The sequence below is a fragment of the Diadema setosum genome, chromosome 11 (genome assembly GCF_964275005.1).
Source record: "Diadema setosum chromosome 11, eeDiaSeto1, whole genome shotgun sequence".
Classification (NCBI taxonomy): Eukaryota; Metazoa; Echinodermata; class Echinoidea; order Diadematoida; family Diadematidae; genus Diadema; species Diadema setosum.
In genome coordinates this window covers 14102167-14108883 of record NC_092695.1, presented here as the reverse complement: position 1 = coordinate 14108883, position 6717 = coordinate 14102167, and the positions used below count along the sequence as shown (strand labels likewise).

Genomic DNA, 6717 nt, shown 5'->3' with positions numbered 1-6717 from the left:
TTCACAAGTACTTTGAGAAACCATGGGGAAAATTGGTTGGAGAAATATATTTTTCCACAATTGCTTTGCTATTTGATGAATAATGATCAATAAATAGCACAGTAGAGTCTTCACAAAGTGATGAAATAAAAATATTTTCAGTAAATTACCTGGAGCAGAATAATAATTCTTACAATTCCTATATATATGTATTGTGATACAGTACATTTGTAAACATGTATATGAACCTGGACTCTGAAACAGGAGAAAACCAATTCTCTATTATTTTCCTTCTAGCTATAGTCTAAAAAATATGTACAGCTGTATTTAAAAACTGACTTCTATGTGTGTGTTGGTGGATGGGTGCAGATTGTAAGTGTTAATTGATTCACTGTTTAATAAAAGAAGCTATATGTAGCAACGAGTAGGTCGATGCTCTTACCAGCATTGACTTTCACACAGCCAAAGCTCTCCCCAAAACATACATGTATATATCGAATACACTGGCCAAATTGAGGAAACCAATAAGTCCCAATTTTTATGGCCTAGTCATGTGTATTCCTCTGAACATGCAGAAGTCAAACATTGCCCAATTTGATGCGCTTTTTCAGTCAAAACTGACTGACTGGAGTTGACTGTACTGTCATTAGCATTTAAAGGCACATAGACCCGGTGGTTTGCTTGCGTACACGGCGCACGGCACAAGCTTCCTTGAGAGACCTATGCTATCGACTCCTCTTTATCGCTAGCGTACACGGCGCATGGCACAAGCTTCCTTGAGAGACCTATGCTATCGACTCCTCTTTATCGTTAGCGCTTACGCTTTGACCCATTTCCATGAGTCCGAAGAAGTCCAATCCACTGCTGATGATGACAGCTTTAATATTTTTTTCTCTGAAGTCAAACAAAGAAGCATGCACCCTGGCATTCAAATTCTACGGACTGTCTGACACGCAGAGAAGACAATGAAGGCAACATTACCTAGCAACACCTACGCGCTTTACCGTTGACGACAGCTCAATTTCGGCAGTCTTTGTATCAATGCTAATGGTGATCGGCACTCTTATCCAAAAGCGCTGCAGCAACTACCGGGTCTAGGCACCTTTAAAATAAGAAAGTACACAAGGGTAGAAACAGTCAATTATGATTATACATTCAAAAGTTATTTTTCAGCAGCTGGGTGTGAGAAGTCAAAGTATCATACAAATATCACATTATTTCCAGTTGCAAAACTGTAGGTTTATGTAAACAAATCAATGAAGAAAATGTACTCTTACTGAACCTCAGTCAACAAATAAGACATAAGAATGCACATTTGCTCACTTTGCTGTTACGTTTGAAAAGTAGCTTTTTATTGCTTCATGAGCAGCATCTTGACTGTACGTAGGTATGGCTTATTGCCAGTCACATGATTCAAAACTATAACAATATCACCTGCAAAGAATCAGTTGGATAATTAAATACAGTGTACATATATTAGTGCATGTTTGATGTACATGATCATTTGTAGCTTTGTATAGATAATGCAAATTTGGACTTAAGTGACACCAGGAGCACTGGACAACAGAACAAAACAGCATCAAAAAAAAAAAAAAAATTATCTAGCAACCAACAGTCCTGACATGAGAGCATACATGCACACTTCACATGCTTTGAAAACTGTCCTTGTACTTCTACTGTCCAAGACTATCCAGCAGGAAGCTTTGGTGCAACTTCTGGATGAGGCTTCGCAGGAACTAGGTCTTGATATAGCTTGGTTAGTGTGCCCTTTGTCGTTGTGGAGCCTTGAGATGTCCTTCATTTGCAACCGTGAGCCGTGAGAATTTTCTTGGGGAAGATCACTCCTGCAACGAACTGAGAATTTATTCATTACGCTATTATTTTTTTTTAAATAATAATAACATGTAGTACGTGTTAAACTCTACTTCAAATACTCAACACACAAAATTCTTGCACAGAATAGCTACCTTGTAAAAAACATAAGAAGAATGGGATTAGATTGATGTGGTACACCTAGCCATCATTTAATCACTCTAATGTGCTGGAGAGATACTGTTTAAAATACAGTGTATTTTTACAATCATTTTAACCCCTAAGTGCCACATACAGGTGAAGCCATTACATTCAACATTCCATATCATGTATTGTGCACAAATTGCCCAGAGTAATTTGATGTTTTTCAAAAATTTATCACATTCTATTTTAAGCAGGTTGCCAATATTTTAGGATGCTGCATAGCATGCTGCTGGTATTTGAGGATGTTGCACAAGAATTTGGGTATGCTGCAGTGTAATGCTCAAATTCCTCATGAACCACACTAATAATGGGTTGAAAAAAAGAAAGAAACAAAGAAAGAAAGAAAGAGGAGCTTCTTACCCTTGATGACATGGAAAAGCGGGAGAAAGTATGACATCAGTAGATGACTTCTCTGCACCAGAATTCAGCCAGGAGGATGCCATACACGTATCAGCACTGCATGTACTTGTACCCATGAAAGGAGCTAGCTAGGGGACAGCCTGATGGATGGTCATGGGTGGACTTCAAGTCTTCTATGGAGAAACCTTCTCGTGTCAGCCACTGGCACAATCAATCATTGATTCTGATGAGGAAAAAAAAATAACACAACATAACGATAATAGTGATGATTGAGAGAAGTGAAATAAGGTTAGGCTGAAAAATCACACAGGAAAATGATGTAACATACAAAATACAGCATTGGATGATTTAAAGTTTGGTGCTTGTGCTAGCTCCCAAATGACTGCTGGAATAAAAGACTCCCAAATATTCTACAATGTCGCATAGCATGCTGCTGGTTTTTGAGGATGTTGCACAAGAATTTGGGTATGTTACAGCGATATGCTCAAATTCCTAATGAACCATACTGGGTTGAAATAAAGAAACAAAGAAAAAGGAATACCTTCTCCTTGATGACATGGTCAAACGGGAAAAAACATGACATCAGATGATCCACTTCTTTGCACCAGAATTCAGCCAGGAGGATGCCATGTACACATATTGATGTAAATCAGCGCTGCATGTGTATCATGTACTTGTACCCATGAAAGGAGCAAGCTAGTGGACAGCACGATCAATGGTCATGGATGGACCTCAAGTCTTCTATGGACTGCAAGTCTTCTATGGAAACACCTTCTCACATCAGCCACTTGCACAGTCAATCTTTGATTCTGATGAGGAAAAAAAAACACACGACATAACAATAATACACCTATTAATGATTGAGAGAAGAAAAATAAGGTTAGCCAGAAAAATCACACAACAATCCGTTAGGTGAATGATATACTGGTATAACATACAAATTACAAAATACAGCATCCTTTGCCATTGGGGGATTTCAAGATCAGTGCTAGTGCTAGCTCCCAAATGACTGACTTAAACTGAGCTCCAACACCGACGGTCGGATTAACTAAGCGATACTTATCAATGTTATTGATCCCCAGCAACAGGTGTTGGAATCACAGCATCGCAAGGTCTGTGAGAATCGCACGACGAAAAGTGATGGCGCATGATTACACTCGAATATTAAAAGATGCAGGACTGCTTAGTTTTTAGACACAAAGTGAGGAAGACAGACTAAAATGCCCCAAATTTCAACCATTCTTCAAAACACAACTTAATATTTAATTTTATGCTTCCAGGCTCAGATTTATGAAGCCACATGCTCGTGTAGGGCCTACGTTTCGTGGCGTGGGTGACCATTGCATTAGCATAAAATGTACATGCTACAGGCCTCTTACACTACGAAATGGCGGAGCTAGGTTCAGCAGACGACATTCTTTGATTTCAACACCAAGCCCAGCACTTGACCGAAAGATTGGTCTGTATCTCGTCAAAGGGGATATGTTCCACAGAGCAGAAACTGCATCTGGCTTTACGGATCCCCTCCTATAGACATAGTCCGGAGGTAGAGAGCCATAAGTAACGTCAAAAAAAAAAAAATAAAAGACTCCTCCTTCGGACAGACAAATCTTTCACCAGTTTGCCCAGCACCAGCAACCAGAAATTTATGACATATTTTTGAGGTCATCCTACCAGCACCTACGGACTTCAAGTTCACTTCAGTTTTATCGCCAGTGCCAGTGGCTGCCAGTGCTTAAGTTAGTGCTGAGACACAATCAAAGAGTATAGAAGCTAAGAGGGCGTACTCTCGCGACTTCGCACGCAAACGGGTGTAGTACGGCATGGAGCGGGAGCCCAACATGGAGCCCAATGGCAGCCAATTTAGTAATAATACCGCAAGCTTCTTAAACACGTGAGCCTATGGAGCAAACCCTACCTTCCTTTCATTTTCTTCATTTTAAAAGGAAGCACACAGCGGTAGAATTGCATTTCAGACCTCAAAATATCACAAAAAGTATATTTTCTGTCGATATGTAAAAAAAAAAAAAAATTGAAGTAATGTAATTACTTTTTTATCAGTAGTCCCTCAGCAAGTTTGTGTTTGAGCTGACAAACGCCACCTATCTCTTTCTCTCTCCCTCCCGAAACATAGTTTGGTCTACCTACTTCAGCTCAAACTTTGTGGGCCTGCAGATTGCGATTGGAAAGTAAATGACATTTTTTTCAAATACATTTCATGGTTAGACAGGAATGATACTTCTTTACGACAAAACAAGATTCTAAGTACATACATCGGTACATATCTTCCCCTGTATGCCCCCTAAAAAGGGGAAAAATGAAAGGGAGACAGAAATACGAGGACCCGGTGATACGGCACTGATATCATGATCGCGTAATATACAGTACGCCCTCTAATCAATCTATTGGTCTGTTGCTTTCGATGGTGGAATGGCGTCCGTATTTCGCTCATGAGCGTACTAGTTCGCAGGAGTTAGCCCTTGTGTCTTAGCGTAGCTTCTACTGATACTCTTGATTCACTGGAGCAGTTACCACTAGAAGTCCTAACAGAGTTAGCAGAAAATAGTGTTGTTGATGTAGCTTGCACCGAACCTGATATCACCACCCAATATGAGGTAGGCCTATGCCTACTAACATTGTTAGGGATTACGCCTAACTGTTAGAACTACCGACTACCGTCTTGTTAGCCCGACCAGACGCTGTTAGAGTACGCTGTGCGAATAAATTATAGCCTGTCGCTATTTGTAGGGTTGGGGGTACCACATATCGTCACCCTAAGGATCTGTAGCTTGTTTATTCTAAAAATATAACACAAATCCGCCTAATTCTTACCTCAAATATGCCATAAATACTGAAGTTTTGAATGTCGTGACCGTCTCGTTGATTATGAATCTCCGTTTTAAAATAGCGCAATTTTAGCGCGTGCGTTTCGTTTTCTTCGCGCAGCTAAAAAGGGAACCTTGCGATCGGCACCCCCTAACCTCCATAGGTATACACGTGAATTTCACAGCATAGGTAATACACGTGAATTTCACAGGCCATAGGTAATAGGCCTACTGGTGTACACGTGAATTTCACAGCCATGCGTCGTTACTGAGCGGATGTGTAATTTTTAGCTTGGTTTGTTTGAGTTTGATTTTCGTTTCTTCATTTTTATTGTTTTTATAGCTCATGACATTTAACCGCGCGCATACCTTTTCGTTCTATAGTGACTATACGCAAACAGCCATGATACGCAGGGTGCCGATGGGAAGGTGCCCTGCCGATAGGTGGTGCCCCAACCATACTAGATCTACACTGTCTACAGCGACTGGGTTGTGTATAGAAATTGGAATCTAAAAAAAAAAATTGGAATCTAGTTACCGTAGATAACTTGTAGAATTTACGTGACACAGTAACACTAACAGTTCAGTACATATACCATATACAGTAGCTGAGTTAGAACAACTCATTCCAAACTCTTGAGCTCTCATGTCATACTCTCACACTCACTGACTCAGTCACACTTTCAGATACAGAACAGTCTACTGGACTGGTTATCCCCACTTGATACGATCATGCGAAATTTGCACAGCAGGGGCAGGGCCGCTGCCGGCCCCGGGTCGGTCGGGACAATTCAATGCAAATCTCGCTAGTAATTATTTTAGCTAAGATTAGGTCTACTAATAATGTATTAAAAGTTACGTTGACCAACCTTCCTCGAAGAATCCCAAAGGAGCAGTTCCTCTTTTTCTTTAGGGGCCGTTTGCTGGCCATTTCTGAAAAAATCAGATGGTTCGTACGCCGAGACTCCGGTCAGAGATCATCACGAAAGAGCGTTTGAAATGATGAACAGCAAATCGTAGCCGTGTGTGTGGTTTTTGAGCGCGGTCGCGGACTAACGGTTCAGCAGTACATCGTACTGTACATACACGTAAGGTTCAATCAGCGACAACAACAACACGCACATGACCTCTTACGTTACATTATTATCAAGAAAACTTGTAATCATTAATTTTTTGGTTTTGAATAAAAAAAATATATGTTTAAAACTTTTTTTATTGAAATTAAATTTTGTTTTTAATGTGTCAATATTTTTTGTGCTCCATATATTTTAAAATATATTTTTGTTGTGATCTTTGGTACGAACGAGCCTCATATCAACAACCCGGATCTCCCATTCATCGTACACAATTACTACACGCCGATTGCATTCATATAGTTTTCTATTGTTGTGTGTACATGTCAAAGCTACGGGGAACGAACGGGCGGCAATGGGTTACTACCTTTTTTTATTTTTTCACGAGTATGTAATCTCATTTAAGGTTTTTTACGTGCTTTATTCCGTAGTGAATAGATGTTGCATTTTAGGAATGCTGTAAA

General features: G+C 40.0%; 1 long non-coding RNA gene across 2 annotated transcripts; it reads right to left on the bottom strand.

Moving 5' to 3' along the window:
- Positions 1-1309: 1309 nt before the first annotated feature.
- Positions 1310-6182, bottom strand: LOC140234842 (uncharacterized). 2 transcript variants are annotated; one of them, XR_011901655.1, is made up of 4 exons: positions 6050-6182; positions 2897-3164; positions 2356-2578; positions 1310-1833 (listed from the first exon to the last, which is right to left on the bottom strand). It is a non-coding gene; the product is annotated as an uncharacterized lncRNA (long non-coding RNA). The 2 variants fall into 2 exon arrangements; XR_011901656.1 differs by lacking the exon at positions 6050-6182 and adding an exon at positions 4406-4650.
- Between the last annotated feature and the right edge of the window lie 535 nt (positions 6183-6717).